The following is a 20621-nucleotide window of genomic DNA, read 5'->3' on the forward strand; positions in this document are numbered from 1 at the left end:
TGTTCACAAGTGCAGTCCTGTGTTCCTACATGGTCTGTAATGTCCTCTGTCCTTGAGCTGTGAGTACCTGTGACTGACAAACTTCTGTTGCCTTCATCTGTCCAGTGTTGGATGTTGTGTGTTCAGACATCCACATAACCCTACAGTGGGAATCTCTCCCTCACCAGTGTGGTCAAGAGGAGGTGATTAAAACCTAGACCAGGGAAAGCACTTAGGTTTTCATTACAGAGAAGCTATAAATAAGGGGAGTCGGGTAAAAAGGAATTTTAGACTCACAGTGAGCTCCAAAGGAGTATGAAGATTTTTGTTAGAATACTTTATAAAAAAATGTAGAGAAAAGAAAACATGACACATTCCAGAAACTAAAATAAGTTTAATATTGATTATAAGATAAAGCGATGTAGAAAATTGATCTGAAGCAGTCCAGAAACGTGCTATGTTCTGAAATACCCTGTAAGCTATATTAAGGAATTGTACATAATTCTAAATGCACCCAAACCACTAAAGGAATATGATATTCTCAAATCATATTTCTCATAACCATGCTCATGGAAGCTTGAAGAACTGAAGGAAGGGAACTGAAGGAAGAATACTCAAATGACCCTTGTTGGTGATGATTATTTTGACCATATGGCCTACAAGGATATTGACATTGATGGAATCCATTAATGTTATTCACATCTTTTCACTTTTACTTATTCTCGTGTGTTTCTGCACACATGTGTACATGTATGAAGTTCCATACACCTGTTACCTGGTAGATTTTTGCATCCATAACAGTCACGATACTGCACAGTCTAACACTACAAGGATTCCTCATGTTATGCTTGTAAAACCACACCTGTATCATTCCCACCCCCTTGTCACCCTTTCACTTGTACATCTTTTTTTTGTGTTTATTTATTTTTGAGAGAGAGAGACAGAGAGCAGGGGAGGGGCAGAGAGAGAGAGGGAGACAGAATATGAAGAAGGCTCCAGGCTCTGAGCTGTCAGCACAGAGCCCGAAGTGGGGTTCCAACTCAAGAACCGCAAGATCATGACCTGAGCTGTAGTTGGTCACTTAACTGACTAAGCCAGCCAGATGCCCCTCACTTCTTTATCTTTTTAAAATGGTCTATTGCAGAGTTAAAAAACTTAAAACACATTTTCCAAAGATACATAAAATTTATGAATTTAGGGCATATATAATATTTCCTTTAATCTTCCCATATTGCTCCAAATGTCAGCAGATAGATGACATTCTTCATATATGTGGGAATGCACATACCCTTCTATTCATCTATCAATGTGAAAAGAATCAGATTCAGCAGATGGTTTATCATTCATTGGTTAAGCAAGGAAAAAAAAACAGTTCATAGATAAAACAGGACAAGAAAGAGTAGAGAAAAAGGGAAAAACCTAAAAAAAATCATGTAACCTCACATGTTGAAAAGATAAAACAATAGCATTGAAATCTGGGAATCAATACTCTAATTTTAAAGAATACTAACTTTAGGTAGGGAAGCCATGGCAACAATATAAAGAATAAGGGGGATAAAAAAAACCCCAAAATCAAAAACAAAACTTCTCTCTGGACTGAAGTTCTGTTTGGGCTGAAATAGGTGCATGTGTATGTACTGAATGACCTAGAATCAAATATTAGCCCCCCCAAACCTTACATTTAATTGAATATATTAATTACCCTGTTATAATCAGTGGATGACACTGCAGCATTTTAAAACTAGGGGGAAATACTTTTCAAGTGTTGAACTGATAATTTTATAACATGAAAAAGTTAAAAGGTTTTCATCCTGATTTACAGAGGCACATCTAATCTCTTCTATAATCTCTAATTTCTTTTTAACTAATAGAGAACAGGTATGATACTTATTTTGTAAAGTAAAGCCAAAAGATGAGTGCCTATTTGGAGAACATTCAGGTTAAGATGCAATGTCATTCTAAAAATGGGTTTCAATATGCAAGCCCTTTTATAACTACACGACAGTTTGTTCACTGCAGTGGTTAGAGCAGTTCCCAACATCATTTATAAAGGAAATAAAGTAGCACACATTTTACCTTAGGAGGTTTTATTGAATCTTACAATCTCTGCTCCATTTTAATATAATTTATAACACAAATATATAAATTATACATTGTTAATATAAATTTGGGGAAATTGCCCTTATTGTTAATATATTATATTTAATTACCCTAATAGTCACATCAATATTTGCATATAAATGGTCGAATTCTTGAAAGGAAAATTTGAAATATTCTAGATATTTCTTTTTTTTTTTCAATTTTTTTTTAACATTTATTTCTTTTTGAGACAGAGTGAGAGAGCATGAACAGGGGAGGGTCAGAGAAAGAGGGAGACACAGAATCTGAAACAGGCTCCAGGCTCTGAGCTGTCAGCACAGAGCCTGATGTGGGGCTCAAACCCACGAACTGTGAGATCATGACCTGAGCCAAAGTCGTCCAGATGCTTAACCGACTGAGCCACCCAGGCGCCCGATGCTTCTTTTTTATAATGGGATAAATATCATAGGCACTAGGTTGTGAATCATGAGAATTTAACCAAATTTCATGAGTATTACAGTCAATTAAGAAACCTTCCACATTAGAGATACTTATGAATATATTCAAGTGGATACAGCATCATATTTATAAATTTTTGTTGAATAAATTATAAAATAATTGACATCACCTCACATATTGACCTTTTTGTCGGCATATAGTGAGAACATTTTTCTCTCTTAGCAACTTGCAAGTATGTAGTACAGTGTTTATTTCCAGGCCCTGTCATTTATTTGTCCCTGTTTTATAGTATCAGAAATGTAGGTTATTTACACCTTAAGTTTTTCTAAGACTCAATGTCCTGGGCCACAATGTCCTTTGATCTTAATCTCTTCCTCCCTTGCCTTTAACTAAGTTGTTTTTTCAACGACCACTCATATATTGCAATCCCCAAGAATAGACCTTTGATGTCCAGTGTTTCAAGTATGTGTTCTGCCATATGTGATCATAGGTATCTGATACTGTCCTTTATCATTCCAAGCATAGTGTTAATTAAGCGATTAGTCTCTAGAGTCTTGAACCTTTCACCTTGGAATTCACAGCCTCATTCTAATGTTTTCTTTCTGTACGATTTGGGCAAGTAATTTAATCTTTCTGTCTCTTTGTTTCTATCTATAAACGAATGATAATGAGTACCCATCTTCTAAGTTCCTTTTGAAGCATAATTGAGTAAATATTCATAAAACATTTAGATTGTTTATCACTTCCTAAGCATACAATAAGGTTTTAACCATTTTACTTAAATACACAGTAATTGCCAATCTCCTTTTCATAAATATTTGGCATAAGACTGAACTTTTCAAAGGCAAGATTTGTCTTTTATTTAGGTACCCACAATGCTAAAAAGAGCAAGATACAGAAACAACCACATTTTTGAATAAATGATTACATATCAAATTTTCTTAATCTAAATTGCAGCACTTTACAAAGCATCTCCTAAGAGGTTGTTGTTTTGAAACTGAAAACTTCTCTGCATGATATGGAATTATGGGATTTTGGAAGGAAGGATTTCAGAATTTAGCATTTCTTTGATATTTATATATTTCACTATATATTTATCATTTTATACAGAAAAACTGTACCGTCATCTTTTATATACCATAAAAATGTTATGTACAAAATACCAGATGAAGAGTATATTTTTTAATGGTTCTGATTTTGTAGTGCTTCATCATACATGTGTTTAACTCCTTGCTAATCAAGACTTTTAACTGTTTTGGGTGATAATCACTTTTGACTGGTAGCCAGAAGATCATAGTTTATGATGGTTTCATGAATTTTTACACTGGAACCAATCTTCAGGTGAACTATGTAGAAAATGTAAATATGTGTTTGTCATCAATGCATATTTTATGAAACTTCAGTTGTAAATTTGAACTAAGTTACAAACATGCTTTATACATCAATACATTAACTGCCTTCTGAAGTATGTATTAGTGTTTTTTTTTTCAAGGTAAACAGACTGTGGAAGCAAGAATCTAAGTCATTTCTAAGGTCACAGGTAATAAAGGAAAAATCAACCTACAAGAGTAAGGTTATCTGAGTCCCAAGCCCAAGCTTTTATAGACTGAATTATACTGCTTCAGATACTGAAAAACTTAAGTGAATAAAATTTGGGCTCATGGTTATAATTAGTATATCTTCTTCAAATGTAGTCTCTACTTCTAAAATTGAATATGTATTTTTTTCTTTCCCTTACTTCCATGGAGAAAGAAGAAAAATTTCATGATTGTATATACTAGGATTTCAGATAGATTTAATAAAGAGTCAAGATAAAGATTTTGGAAAAACTAGAGTTAGAAATGTTTGTCTGTGTACAAAGATCATATTTCTAAACATTAGAAATATTTCATAATTCGGAAAATTATTTTGTGGCATGCCTGGCTGGCTCAGTCAGTGGAGCATGCACTCTGGACTCTTGATGTCAGGGTCATGAATTCAAGCCCCACACTGGGCATGGAGCCTACTTAAGTAAAAAAAAAAAAAAAAAAAAAAAAAAAATATATATATATATATATATATATATATATATATATATATATATACAGACACATACATATATGCATATATACGTATCCAAGTGTATATACATATACATGTATATATGTGTATATACACGTATATACATATATACGTGTATATACGTGTATACATATAAACATACATATATATACGTATGTGTATATATACATATATATACACACATGTATATATACATATGTGTATATATATATGTGTGTGTGTGTATATATATATATATATATATATATATATATATAGTGACAGTCCCCTTGACTAGAGCTTTTAAGATACTAGGTAATATATATCAGGAGTTTTACGAATGCGCCATCTACGCTGGAATGTTTAAGTTCTCTCGAATGCTAGGACTGTGCAAAAGTGTGCCTTGGTTGCAACGTACATAGATGCTTTAACAAATTAGTGACAGATATACCAGGTGCTCTTGGGAGCCAGTGGAGAAAGTGTTTTTGGTACAATGGCCTAAAATCCTTCCATGTTAGAATAAGCATACTAACTTCATGTTTGTTTAAGACCAGCTCTTGCCAGATCTAATGGCTATCTATGTAATCTAGAACTTAAATTTAAATCTCAAAAAAATTCTAGGATAACTATTCAGTTTGAGAGGGTAGAAGAAATTGGCTAGTACAAAAGATAGTATGCTAAACTCTAATCATCTTAACTATAAATGGTACCAAGTAGAAGGAAAGAGATTAAAGATTTTAAGTACCATGCTAGAGCAGTTGGCTGGATTTAGGATCATAAAATAATATTGTCAAGACCGTGATTCACCATCTAGCACTGTTTCTCTCCACCTGTCTCTCTTCTGACATTCCACAACACTAACAGAACAAGAGTAAAAATGAAGTTAACTGCTAGGTAAGTCAGATGGTGAGTTAATGCTAATGGACCTAACATTAGCATAATGAACCTGGATGATCAAAATACTAATAAAGAAGGCATCTGTTGCCTAGGTTTGATTCATTTTTTCAAGTACCCAGTCTCTGAGCGTTGGTCATGAAACCCTCCAACACCACTGGCAATTATGAGTTACTTTCAGCATATGTGACACTGCCAGTGTGTCTGTCTATATTAGAAAGGGAAGTAAGAGTCTTCACTTGTATGAGAGTGTTGTCTACCACATTCGGTGTGTGTTGAATTACAAACTGAATGTTAAGTAAAGTGTTGATCATTTCACAGAAGGAGAAAAGAAAATAGTCTCATAATTTCCCTTCTTGTTATTCTAAATCATTATTGATGGTTTTGGTAACATTTTTGAAAAGTAAATGTATTGCACCCAACTGATACCTGAATGGAGTTATAACAATGCTGCTTTGCTATAATTCCTTTAAAAATATTATGAACCATATGCTGCTGTCTAACTTAACACAGAGATTTCCAGATTTTTGGTTTATTTATGCATTTTAGAGTTCCCTCGCAGATTTCTCACTTAATGAAAAATTCTCTGACACCTTACCCAATGAGAGATATTGATAAGCATGAAAATTAGAGCTCTCACAAATGAGATATAAATATAATGTTTTTCTTTATCTTGTCGTGATCTTAATGTGTGTGTGTGTGTGTGTGTGTGTAGTTCAAAACAGGAAACTTATTTTAGTAACCAGAAAGTTTTTCTAAGTACAAAGGATTTAGAATTGGAAAATTGTATATAGGTTCCTCCTCTGGCACTTGCTAAATGTATATATTTGGGCAAGACTCTGCTTTAGTGGAAAAAAAATTCTTATAACACATAGTTGTTGAGGATTAAGTGGAAAAAATTTATGTGAAAGGCTGAATGCCTGACACCAGGGAGGTCTCCAAATAGATATACGTTTAAAACAAAAATAAATGACATTTTTAATATTAGGTAGTATTCAGGGAAAAAGGGTACTAGGAAATCCCACCTGAAAAATTACATTTGATGACAGGAATAAGAACATTACAGACTACTCAATTATTTCTCCATTTTTCCACACATCAATCTTTCCATCTGACTGATCTATTATCTTCTACCATCTTTAACTTGTGATCTAGATCACAGAGAAAATAAGTATTCACTTATTTTCCTCTCCCTTCAGCTTTCAAATCCATTCACAAATTTTTATTTTGATACTCATTTCATTTAGGTGGCCACTTTCTATCACCAGAATTGAGGTAACAGTCTGTTAACTGGCATCTCTGCCCCTAGTCTAGTCTCTCCGAATTCCATCCCATCTAGAAGCCAAGCTGTCCACTGTGACCACAGTGTTATTTCAAGATAGAAGCCTGATTCTATAATACTTTAAAAAACTTTTTAATGGTTCTCCATTGCCCTATAGGTACAGTCCAACTTCTTTGCATAATATATAAAGACTTGTATGAATTGTTCCTGGCCCTTTCTTCATCTCTCGCTATCCTCCCTTCATGTAGGTAAAATATTCAACTAAATACTGTGCAGTTGCCAGAATAAGTTAAATTTCTTTGCTTCCTCACCCATGTCTATTCATTTCTTTCATTCCCTTTCTTCCACCTAACTTCTAGTCTCCATTTTTGACAATGGATCCCTCTCCCTTTTGTATGCTCCAAAAGCCTCCTGCTGCTGGAGAATGTACAATGGCTTGATTCCTTTTCCCTGTCCTCCAACAGACAATAGAGGCTAGGAAGGGAAAACATAGTTTTGATACACATTTGGAGCCCAGTAAATATTTGCTGTATTAGTATGCGTCTGGGTTATGGTTAACACTTTCTCACACAGAAATTTGTCTTTCAGAGTTACTGAAGCTTTTTAGTTCTGAAGAAAAATCTAGTACAGAATCCTATTCTGAGTAAGTTTATAAGGTTTCTGTTTGCTTCTGCACAAATAGGAAAGAAAGTGTGACATAATACTTTTTTCAAGATCCATTTCTTGTAGAAATATCAAATGCCTTACTGTTCATGTGACAACAACTCAATTTAGCACTATCTGAATCGCTGCTGAGCAGAGCCAAGCTTCAAAGCCAGTCGACGTATAAAAATGTTGACATATCAACTTCTTATGAATTCACATAGAGTGAGGAAAATGGATTGCTTGGAAAAATTACAAATGCCTGAGAGTCCAGTGGATTCTGTTTTAATGAGTTAATATCTATAAGCATACTACAAAAAAAGTTTTTGTAATGGCTTCATAGAATTGGGATTGTGTTATAAAATCGCTAACTAGCAGTGGCAAAGCCACTTCCATTAGATTATTGCCTCTTTTAAGATAAAAATGATTTTGTTTCATAATCTTCTGATCGGTGTTTAAAATTCATCTTTTACATTTGATTTTTATGTTGTGAATAAAACTTTTACGTACTCATTTTATATATATGCAGATATATGTAAAACTGCATATACAAGGTACTGCTTGCATTATAAACATTAATTTGAACAATTAACATGAAATATTTTAGTGGATATCCTGATAATTTAATGTAAAATATGCATGCTGCAAAAGAAGCTGACAAAGGAATAACCTGTAAATTGTCAGGAACAAATATTTAGCCATTCATCAAGTTGAAAGCTAATCAAGAAAGTACAGAGTTTAATACCTGTGTCATTTGGGACACAATTTAGCAGTAAGAGATGGAAAATACAACCAGTAGTAACTTAAAAATATAGTTGTAATATCCCTCCTCCCACAAGAAATTCAAAAGAAGCTGAATGTTCAAATTAGTTCTCTAGGTCAACTAAGTTAGAATCAGATTTCCTTTGCCTTGCCTTTGTAATAACATCATCACTTCAGTCTGCAGGCAACACATTCATCTTAAGGATCAGAATAAAGTGATAAGCATAGAGCCCTGGCAATCTGCTTCTTTAACCGAACAAGTGAAGTTTTCCAGAGGATCCTCAGAAGTTCGGAAGTATCTCATTGACCATGATTGTTTCTCAGGCCACAACTGGCTGCCAAGGAGATGGGAAAGGATATTTTCATATCCAAGCCTATTTAGAAAAGGCAGACAAGACAGAGAGAAAGAACACAGAATGATAGTGTATTCATTATTGTATGATTCAGTGATTGCAGATTATATGTCTTGCTTAACACCTCACTTCCAAAAAGGCAATATATATATGTGTGTGTGTGTGTGTGTATACATATACATATATATGTATATGTGTATATATATATACACACACACACACACACACACATATATGCATGCATATGCATGCAGGGTTGGAGACAAGAACATCATTTAGTTATTTGACATTGTCTATTGTGTACTTTTTTTTTCCATAAGAACTCAGGTTTCATGTCCTTTTTGAACAATCATAGTAGATGTCTCTCACCTTTTAGCACCATTGCACTACTTTGGCTCAATTTACTTGGTCACTCAGAGTGATAGAACATATGAAAATATCTTGGTAAATTAAAGAGAGACCGATGGGGACTATTGATCATATGAGGAACATGGAGAGGCAGCACATGTTTATGACTTGCCAGGAAACCACTCATTGGGGAAACAGGATGAGTAGCAGGTATATGATCCCCACCCCCTGAGCTATTGCACTCTGGGGTGGCTCCCACAAATCTGGAAGGGCTTGATATCAGATTCCAGGAGCTGAGGAGGTGTGGAATTTTTTTGGAAATATGATTACTCATATCATCACTGACTTATTTTATAGCTGTAAGTTTGTATCTCTTCATCTTCTATGTCTATTTCACTCATCCCTCCTCCCCTCCCCTCACAACCTGTATTTTTTGTTGTTTTGTTTTTGTTTGTTTTTAGACTCCATATGTAAGAGAAATTGTATGATATTTGTCTCTTATTTCTTTTACTTAGCGAAATACTCTCTGTGTCCATTCACCATGTGGCAAATGGCAAAATTTCATCTTTTTATGGCTGAATAATATATGCCACATACTCTTGATCCATCCACCTATCAGTGGACACTTAGGTAGCTTCCATATTTTGGCTATTGTAAACAATGCTGTAATAAACAAAGGGGTGCATACATCCTTTGAAATTAGTATTTTCATATTCTTTGGGTAAATCTCCAGTAGAATTACTGAATCATATGGTATTTCTATTTTTAATTATTGTTTTGAATGACAGTGTGAGCAGGGGAATGGCAAAGGAAGAGACAGAGGGAAAGAATCTCAAGCAGGCTCTACCTTCAGCACAGAGCCCCACATGGGGCTTGATCCCAGGACCCTGGGATCATGACCTGAGCCTAAATCAAAAGTCAGATGCTAAACCAACTGAGCCACCCAGGCATCCCTAAGTTTTAAATTTTTGATGACCCTCCATTGTGTTTTCCACAATGACTGTGCCAATTTATATTCCCACTAATAATGCACAAGGGTTCCTTTTTTTCATGTCCTCACCAACACTTGGTATTTCTTGTCTTCTTGATGATAGCCATTCTATTTCATGTGGTTTTGTGAGGTAGTATCTCATTGTGGTTTTGATTTGCATTCCCCTGATGATTATTGATGCTAAGCATCTTTTCATATGTCTTTTGGCCATCTTGATGTCGTCTTTGAAAAAATGTCTATTCAGGTCCTCTGCCTATTTTTTAATCAGTTTTCTTTATGTTTGTATTGTGTAAAGTTCTTTACATGTTTTGGTTATTAACCTTTATTGGATATATAATTTGCAAATATTTTTAAGTATCTTTTCCAATTCACTAGGTTCTCTTTTCATTTTGTTAATGGTTTTTTGTGCTGTGCAAAAGATTTTTATTTCAGCATAGCTCCAAAAGTTTATTTCTGCTTTTCCCTTGCCTTAGGAGACATATCTAGAAAAATGTTGCTAAGGCCAATGTCCAATAAATTATTTATTAAATTTTTAAAGTTTATTTATTTTTGAGAGAGAGTGTGTGTGCCCGTGGGAGCAGGGGAGGGTAAGAGAAAGAGGGAGAGAGAGAATCCCCAGCAGGCTCTGCACTGTCAGCACAGAACATGACATGGGCTTGATCTCATGGACTATGATATCTTGACCTGAGCAAAGTCAAGAGTTGGACACTTAACAGACTGAGGCACCCCAATGTCCAAGAAATTATTGCCTGTATTTTCTTCTAGAGGTTTTATAATCTCAGGTCTTAAATTTATATCTTTAATCTACTCTGAGTTCATTTTTGTGTGTGAAACAAAGTGGTCCGCTTTCATTGTTTTGCGTGTAGCTCCAGTTCCATTTATTGGAAAGACTGTGGTTTTTTATTTGCTGTTGTTGTTGCTTTTTTACCCATTTTATATTTTTGCCTCCCTTGTCCTAGATTAATTGACCATATATGCATGCATTTATTTCTGCAGTCTTCATCCTGTTCCATTGATCTATGTGTCTGTTTTTGTGCCAGTACCATAGTGTTTTGATTCCTATAGCTTTTTAGTATATTTTGAAATCTGAGTTGTGATACCTCCAGCTTTGTTCTGTTTTCTCAAGATTTCTTTGAATATTTTTTGAGTCTTTTGGTTCCACACAAATTTTAGGATTATTTGTTCTAGTTTTGTTAAAACTACTATTGGTATTTCAATAGAGATTGCATTGAATCTGTAGATTTCTTTGGCTTCAATAATATTCTTCCATGAGCATGGAATATTTTTCCATTTGTTTGTGTCACTTTTAATTTCTTTCACCAGTATTTTATAGTGTTCAGGTCTTTGACCCTCTTATTCCTAAGTAATTTCTTCCTTTTCCTTTTCCTTTTATCATAAATGGGATTGTTTTATTTCTCTTTTTGCTACTTCATTATGAGTATATACACATGCAACAGATTTATGCATGTAACTTTTATGTACTGTGACTTTACTGAATTAATTTATCTGTTCTAGTAGATTTCTAGTGGAGTCTTTGGAGTTTTCTATATCATAGTACCATGTACCCTGCAAATAGTTAAAATATTAACTGTGGGGTTTTTATAAATGGGCTTTATTTTGTTGAAGTTTGTTCCCTCTAAACCTATTTTGTTGAGAGTTTTTATCATGAATGAATGTACTTTGTTGAATGATTTCTCTGCAGTCTTGAGATGATCATATGTTTTTTTATCCTCTCTCTTGTTCATGAAATGTATCACATTTATTGATTTGTGAATATCGAACCACCCTTGCATACCTAAAATCATACTTGATTATGGTGAATGATTTTTTAATGTTTTATGGAATTCATTTTGCAAATATCTTGGTGAGGATTTTTGTACTATGTTCTTCAGTTATTGGCCAGTATTTGTTTTTTATTTCTTTGTTTTTTAGAGTGTCTTTTTCTGTTTTAGTTATTAGGGTAATGTTGGCCTTACAGAATTAGTTTGGAAGTTTTCCTTCCTCTTCTATTTTTCAGAATAGTTGAGAATAGGTATATTCTCTTATTAAATATTTGGTAGAATTCACCTATGAAGCCATTTTCTCCTGACTTCTGTTTGTTACTTTTTTTTCTTTTTCTTTTTTTTTTTTTTAATATTTCAAGTTACTTACTATTGATCAGTCTATTCAAACTTTCTATTTGTTCCTGATTCAGTATTGGAAGTTTGGTTGTTTCTAGGAATTTATCAATTTCTTCTAGACTGTCTAATTTGTTGGCATATAATGTTCCATAATCTCCTATTAAAATTATTTGTTTTTCTGTGGTATCAGTTATTTCTTCTCCATTTCTGACTTTATTCATCTGAGTTCACTTCATGCATCTGAGTCCTTGCCTCTACTTTGGTATGAATTGCTATAATTTAATTCACTGCCAGCTTAGTTATTTTTGTAGGTGGTAGCATTCAGCTCCCCACCCCACCCCTGCTTTTTATAGCATGATGTAGGGCCTGAAATACAAGCACTTTTGGATAGCTATAGGATATAGTAAGCCAGTGAAAGATTCATCCCATCAACAATCATTGCTGGGGAAGCAAAGATCTCTTCATGATGCTGGGATTCGAGTTTTGGAGTTGGCTAGGATACCAATTGTCTAAGTATTGGGCAGGGATTTGTTTCAATGGAGTGTTAGAGGAGGCCAACCTGTGAGAGTATAGACTTCAGGGGATCAGTCAATTCTAGAGGAAGCCGTTAAACAATGTAAATATCATTTAAAATGTTGCCCTAAAAAACATTTTAACTGATCTTAAATATATATCCTAATTACATATCCTGGTAACATTGTAAGTCTTTGTGTTAGGGTTGCTTGAAATTTTATATTCTCCAAAAAAGTTTTCTAAATATATTGCAAAAATGCATAAAAGTTGTATTTCTGGCTCCTGTAAAAACTGGCAGTTTGTATAAAGATGGTTGTATGATGGAGAAATGGAAAAAAAAAAACTCCTATACTATACTGACAAAGCTTAAAAGAGAAAATAACATTTTCTGATACACTTAATTTAAAATTAAAGCCTTTCACTCTAGAAATAAATATGCTTTCAATTTTATTATGAATTTTATATCACTACTAAGGGAGAATAAGTTACAAAATGATATTATCACCATCTACAATTACTGAACTTTGATTTTAAAAAATATTATTAAAACAATTCCTATCCTATAACTTAAATAGTTCTTAATGTTTGTGTCATTCTTAATATAATCTCCAACAATTACACCTTGAACTTTTAACAAAATCTATATATAATTAAATCTATTTTTACATATACATTTCAAGCAGCACTATATTTCAGTGACATTCCCTGAAGGAACATAATTTTTAGTACCTTAGCATAAATCAAAACTGCCATAGAAGCAGCACTGGTCATTACCTCAAATATTTAATAACTCCGGGAAGAAAGAAAGGATGTGACTAAAATGTTGAGTTCAAGGGGGAATGGCCATTTTTAAAAATATATGCTTTCTTTTTTAAACAGTGAGTATCTTATTATAGTATCTTATTAACCCTTAATGTCCTTCCATGAAATGCTAGACATACTTAGAATCAGAGTCAATATTTATGGGCCTGAAAATTTTTATCTCTATAGAAAATACGCAGACAAGTCATAAAATAGCAGTTTCTTTGTTTAGCAACCTCCTGTCCACATGAGCAGGGAGTTCACAGGCTAGACTCCTGTCACCCCAGGACGATGAGTCAGGACGTCAAGCCAATAGGCTTGGTGCCCACCGTCCTGAAAGAACAGTAGCCATGAATCCACCAAGTTCCCATCTCTGCTGTTATGAAAGAAGAATTAATCCTATTTCTTTCAAAAGTCATGCCCTCCATCTGCTCTTTGGATTCTATTTTTTAGCTTCTTCCTGGAAAATTTATCTTAACAATCATATTCATCTTTCTTATGCATTGTATCAGTCTCTGTACATTGTCGGTCTCATTGACCTACAGAAATGCTCTTCAATTTTAGGGGAAAAATCAAACTACACCCCCAAACACATGATTACAAGTTCTGCTCTGGAGTTGTCTCATTCTCACTTTAGCTTAATAACCTTACTTTTTGCAAGTTCTGTAGAAGTTCAGTCTCCATTTCCTCTGCTCCAAGGATGCACAGACTTCCTTAAGTAGATCAAATGCACTATGGCTTCCTCACATCACAGGATTTTTTGTCCTAATTTTCCCTCTGAAATGCTTCCAGTTGCACACTGTCCACTGGCACTTAACCCAGTCAAATGCCATTCATTCTTTAGATATCAACTCAAGCATCACTTTCTCAGAAACTTTTTAAACAATTTGTAATATACCCTCATCTAATTGTATTTTTGTTTTTGTTTTTGTTTTTTTTTTCACTCTGGAATCACCATTTCATCAGTGTGCTATTTTGATCACTCACTGTCTTCTTCCCTAATAGCAGGAAGATCCATCAGAACAAAGGGCTGTTTCTGTTTCTATGTATCTGGAATCTTCAGTGCTAAACATAATTGGCACACAGTAGGCCCTCAAATATTACTGAATAAGTAGTTTCAGGTTCGAGTCAGTGAGTCAGAGATGATTAATTTGGTTAATTTATGCAAATCTGGCATTCTTCCAAGGATGTATCAACAAAATTTGAAGATTGCACACTAGGAAGTTTTAAAGCAGTCTTGCAAATGCGAGAGAGATTATTAATCTCAAACCAAACATCTTCACTGCACTTTGGGGAATGATAAAACACACCAAAAAAGAAAAACCTCTTAAAATTTCAGTGGAATAGCATGCATTTTTAATGCATGGGTTTTGTTCATCTTTGAAAGTAGAAATACACTATGTATTAGATTTCTGGAAACTTAATTTGCACACTACTATAATATGCAGGATTTTATGTAAAGTAACCTGGAAGAGGTAATGGAATATAAATCCTGAAGAGCATACTATGAGTCACTGAAATTACATCTAACTTTTCAATGAAAAGATTTTTACCAAATCCATGGCAGTGTCATAATTGTTATTGACATTTTTATATTTTTTCCTAATTCATATTGCACAGAAATCTGTAATCTGGAACATTGTAAAAATGGCTCAAAATTGTAGTCCTACAAACAGAATTTTACCTAAAAGGCATGTTTTTACAAGGAGTATATTTTTATTCTGAAAAAAAAAAACTGATATCCAAATTTAAAGGGAAAACTTAAAATTAGTTGCTATTGTTTGTTCTAAATTGTAAATAAAAATATATAACTATATATATGTGCATATATATGTATGTATGAAATCAAATGGTATAATTTTATATTAAAAGACCCTCTATTTAAAAAAATAGAGATACATTCCAAAGATTTAAATTCACAAAAGCCTTGAGAATGGACACTAAATCTATCAATACAACATACCCGGTGCTTTGATGGCCAGTGCTTAACAGACTCTGAAATGTCACTGAATTGATAGGTTTTATATTTCCATTCTGTATTTGAGCAATTTCTCCCAACTTCATTTGCCATCCTGCTTCTTTTTGTTGATAATCAGGATATCTTCCAGTAAAACATACTTTCTTTGGGGACTAATCAAAACCCTGACTAAGTCAGGGTGCCAGAGACTGATAAGCATGTGATGCTTCGTTCTCATTGCTAACCCTGCAGAAATAGACAATATAGAGGAGGCAAATGAGAGGATACTGAACCTTAAATGAGCTATTTCAAGCTATTGTTTTCCAACAGACCCTTCAGAGCACATCTTGTTATAATATTCCTGATGAGATATTCCAGCTTATTAGACAGCCAACTGTTATAGCAGTAATGTGGCCTCATTTAACAATATTAAACCCAAATGGCTATCAATGTTCAGAGCTCCTCTTTGTCACAGTAATAACCTTTATTTCACATTCTCATATTTTCTCATTGGCAATAGCCTGAAGAATTAATTTGGAGTTTCTCTGATAACATACAAAGTTGAATATCTTCCTTGTACCCACTGAGATATAGAGGAGGAATACAGTATTGTGAGAATAGAGAATGAGTCAAATCTCTTATTTGACTCAAAGCTGAATTACCCACTATCAAATAATTATTTCTGATTGTGGAATATTGTGACTAAATTCATTCTGGTACTAATTATGAGGTTAAAAAACATCGTTTCTTAAAAATAACGTGAAAATTTTGATTTCAACTAGATGTTTTTAGCAAATACTTGGAGCACATTAAGTTAGAACCTAAAATAAATATGCAAGTTAAATTAAAACAAAAAATAAAGGTAAAATAAGTGATATAAAAATGTAGTAGTCAAATGTCCAAATCAAATGTCCAAATATAGCAATCTGCTTTTTTCTGTCAAGGAAAACCATAAACTCTAAATATATCTGTATTAAATACATTATAATTCAAGATGACTATTTAAATTATTTTATGAGGTAGAAAACACATGAGTGGTCAAGAGGGGCAGAGAAAGAGAGGGACAGAATCTTAAGCAGGCTCCACACTCCGCACAGAGCCAGAGGTGGGGCTCGATCCTCCAGCCCTGGGATCAGCAAGGTTAGATGCTCAACCAACTGAGCCACCCAGGTGCCTTCAAGACAACTTTTTTTTAAGCCATCTTTGTGCTTGAGAAGTGCAATGTGAAATTATTGCCACCAGTATTACATAGTTAAATATTCATTAAACCAACGTTACTGTTTGGCATCATTTGATAAATATATGGAAACAATTCTAAGTTCTCCTCACTGACGACATAACAATAGTCACAAAATGTTGAAGCACGTTCTGCCCTAAAGCTGACATTGATGATACTGAGCTACGGCATCCATTTCCTCTTGGATCAGGTTTGCAGGTTTTGTCTCAGTTACAGATGACAACAGCAGACTGCCTGTATGATGTGACAGTGATGGTTAAATGCCAAAACCCATTCTAGATCATTTATATGTTTTCACATGTAAGCCTCACTTAATTTTTTTTAAGGAAATTATTAAGATCCACATTATACAGTTTTCCCAAGTTCATCAAAGCTGATTGCTTGGTTCTAACCCCCATCAGCTGATTTCAAGAAGCATTTCCCCTATTATATAATATGCAGCCAAAATAACTCTAACAGTAACTCTTATTTCCCTCTAATCCCTATATGTACCCTTATGTCAAGTTGTCTTATTAATCAATAATTAATGAATTTGCTTTAAAAGTCACAAAGATGATGACATCTAGACAAAATATATTGACCTATTCGACTGAGGCCAGCAGACATCCAATTCTTTAGCTTTTTTCTCTCAAATAGAAAACAATTCTAGGGAGAGCCCAGCCAGGCCCAGTTATATGTATATAAAAGTAGATTATGAAGAAATAATATGTTTATTTTTATAATTTTTTATTTTTTTAATGTTTATTTTTGAGAAAGAGACAGAGTGAACGAGGGGGAGGGGCAGAGAGAGAGGGAGACACGGAATCCGAAGCAGGCTCTGAGCTGTCAGCACAGAGCCCGACATGGTGCTTGAACCCACGAACTGTGAGATCATGACCTGAGCCGAAGTTGGATGGTTAACCAGCTGAGCCACCCAGGTGCCCATATTTTTATAATTTTTTAAAATTTAATTTATTTTGAGAGAGAGAAGGAGAGAGAGAATCCCAAGTAGGCTCTGCACTGTCAGCACAGAGACTGATGCGGGGCTCAAGCTCATGCATCAAACTGTGAGATCATGACCTGCTCCAAAATCAGGAGTCTGAAGCTTAACAGGCTGAGTCACCCAGACATCCTTATATTTATAATTTAGTAAACAAAGTGATTATTGGCATTGCAGTATTTTCACAGGTAGTGAGTAGAATCTCATATGAGTTATATATATATATATATATATATATATATATATATATATATATATTTTATTTTTTAACTTTCCAAATACTATTTATTTCACTGAAACCTGGAGCCAGGGCAAGGGTGTGTGAATGTCTGGTAAAGCACACCTATGCCTGTTGACAACAGTAACCTCGAAGACCAGTGTGCTGAGGGCTAGCAGCCCTTTTACCACTGCTCCAGATAGCAGTGCTGTCCAGCTGTCCAGGGAACAGAGGTGGACAAAGGTCTCCATGACAAAGCCCTTATAGACACTAAGGAACATCTGTAGGAGCACTGCTCACAGAAAACTGTGGTATAGGTCATAGCGTGTTATCATCCAGACCTGGGCAGATGCGACGATGTAGTGGGCCAAACTGATTTTGGAGTCAGTGCTCATATGGATATATTTCCAGCCAAACTCAAAGCCCGGGGGCTCCAACCCAGAAGGGAGCACAGTGGGAGATAATGAGCTTGGAGATGGTCTAGCCTGGGGCAGCAACCGTGATCTTGTATTCCCCCTTGCCTGCATTCTGTGACATCTCAAGGTTTAGGTCTATCAGGTCTGTCACATCCACACTGGCCTTGGTCAACTCCCCAATAAAGTCATAGATGCCACCTTCCTAGGTGGGAACAAAACGTAGCCAGGAACACCATCTTGCAAAGCTGCATGAGGAGGTGGGTGACCCCAGGCTGCACACACTTTCAGGAGGTGTTGTACTCGGACAGCCTGCTGTACTTGTAAGTGAGGAAGTAGGGAAAGTAGGCCAGGGTGAAGCAGTTCCTGAACTGAACAGGGCCATGATGCTGGCCACCTGGGCCCAGCCAAGTAGGGGTCTCTGGCTCTGTTGGCCTGTGGCCCTGGGCCCGAGCCCACCTGCATCCCAGGCAACCCACCTGGTCTTCTTCAGGTGAGTCACTTAATGTACACTGTTCCAGAAGCCAGGCATTCTTACTCCTACCTACATGAGAGTCCAGACACAGTTTGCATGAATATTTAATCAAATCATTGCTGATTAAAAAAAAAATTGTTATAATCATGTGCTTCTTTAAGAGAAGATGAACAATAACAATGTATGCAAAAGTGAATTTTGACAAATAAAATAAAATGTTTTAAAGTTATATAGAATTTTAATTTGAAAGAGGTTATAAGAGTAAATAGTACCATAATTTTTAAAGCTGATTGGGAATCAGAACTCTTAAGAATAATTCAAATTTGGGGGTGCCTAGGTGGCTCAGTTAGTGAAGCGTCCAACTTGGGCTGAGGTCATGATCTCCCAGTTCTGTGAGTTTGAGACCCATGGGGGTCTGTGCAGAGAGTGCAGAGCTCAGAGCCTGCTTAGAATCCTGTGTCTGCCCCTCACCCACTCACATTCTGTCTCTCTCTGAAAAATAAACTTAAAAAAATTTAAAGAATCGTTTAAAAATCCGGAGCGCAGTCCAGGAATTACATTTTTAAAAATTGTTCTGATCATTTTTTAATATATAACTGGTCCCCTTGAATAGCATTTGGAAACCTCTGAAGTTTCAGTGTCTAAGTTTATATGTAGCAAAATAATTTTGTTATTATGTATAAAGTATCAAATATTTTTGACTATTCAAAGTTGTTTTTAAAATTACACAACATCTGTCTAGATTTTAACAGGGATTATATAGAATCACTTTAATCTGTTATATTTTATTGAATTTATCTTCTCTTTTGCAATATATACCACAGTATCCCTAAGTAAATCTTAAAAAGTAAAATCAATGAATTGAATTTTAGAAAAAACAAATCTAATACTATAATTCCAAACATTTTTGGAAAGATTAAGAAGAAGCAAATAATTTTGTGTGAAAGGGTATGGCTGTATTTAATTGAGTGGTAGATATCTAAAAGAATAATTAACAGATTTTTTAAATGAAAAATTCCGCTATGTTCATGTATCTAAAAGTTTATAGCGCATAGGAGTTTCATTAATGTGTGAGTAAAACGATAAGTGACTGGATAAAGTATAAAAATTCATGGATTAATGTGATTACCCGTCATCAAGGAAAATGCTAGAGGTGATGATGTATGTTTTTTTTAAATCATTCCAGAAATGGTAATTAGAAGATTTGGTAATGAGTTCTTTTTGCCAAATGCACATATTTTGTGTTACTCTTAGTTAGGAATTGAAAATTGAACAGTTATGAATGATAAGAAATCTTATCCAAATGGCAAATTATCCCATGTGCAATAAGTTGTTAAGCATCTTTATAAACATTTTAATGTTCTCATGGCGGCCTCTGATAATTATCTTTAAAAGAAACCATAAAAAATTCAATTTTCTTCCATTTCTCATTGTATATTGCCTGTTTTATCAGATATTATTATCATGACCTATATAATCATTTTAAAAAATAGATCTTTGAATTTTTGTTTAACTTCCTATTGTCTAATATTTGAATTAAACAAATAAACATCAAGCATATGTTATGCTTTATACTGTGACAGATTGTGGGGAAACTATGGAATCTAAGGCAATTCTTTTAGAGACTCATGGGTGTTAATAAAATAACGTTACACTGAACCCAAAGTTAAGAATTATTTTTTTAGTAAAAGTTACTGGTTCTCATTAGCTAGAGCTGATTCTAATGCCAAGAATTATACTGACCTCTCATCTAAGCTGAAACAGTGCTATTAATCCCTAGATTAGTGACAGTGCCTTAATATGATTAACTGTCTAATTAGTTTAGGGACTAGCCACTTTCACCTTTGCAATGTTTTTCTCTAACACTCTCTCCGGTTTTCACCGGCATGGGCATCACAGAAAGCATTGCCTGTCTTCAATAAAGTAACTGTGAAATAAACATTTGAACCAGAAAGCTTTCTATTGACCCAGAGATATAAGATTAATCCTCCACAGAATAACGTACTTAGAGCCGACCAGAATGTAATGTTGTCAAAAAGAAGAGAGTAAAGACATCAACACAAAACAAACTTTATTTGCC

The 20621-nt window shown here is 34.5% G+C and overlaps 1 pseudogene; it reads right to left on the reverse strand.

The window, feature by feature from the left end:
- Window positions 1-17721: 17721 nt before the first annotated feature.
- Window positions 17722-18425, reverse strand: LOC125163591 (transmembrane protein 147-like; annotated as a pseudogene).
- Window positions 18426-20621: the final 2196 nt, after the last annotated feature.

Source organism: Prionailurus viverrinus, chromosome A1 (assembly GCF_022837055.1).
Source record: "Prionailurus viverrinus isolate Anna chromosome A1, UM_Priviv_1.0, whole genome shotgun sequence".
Classification (NCBI taxonomy): domain Eukaryota; kingdom Metazoa; phylum Chordata; class Mammalia; order Carnivora; family Felidae; genus Prionailurus; species Prionailurus viverrinus.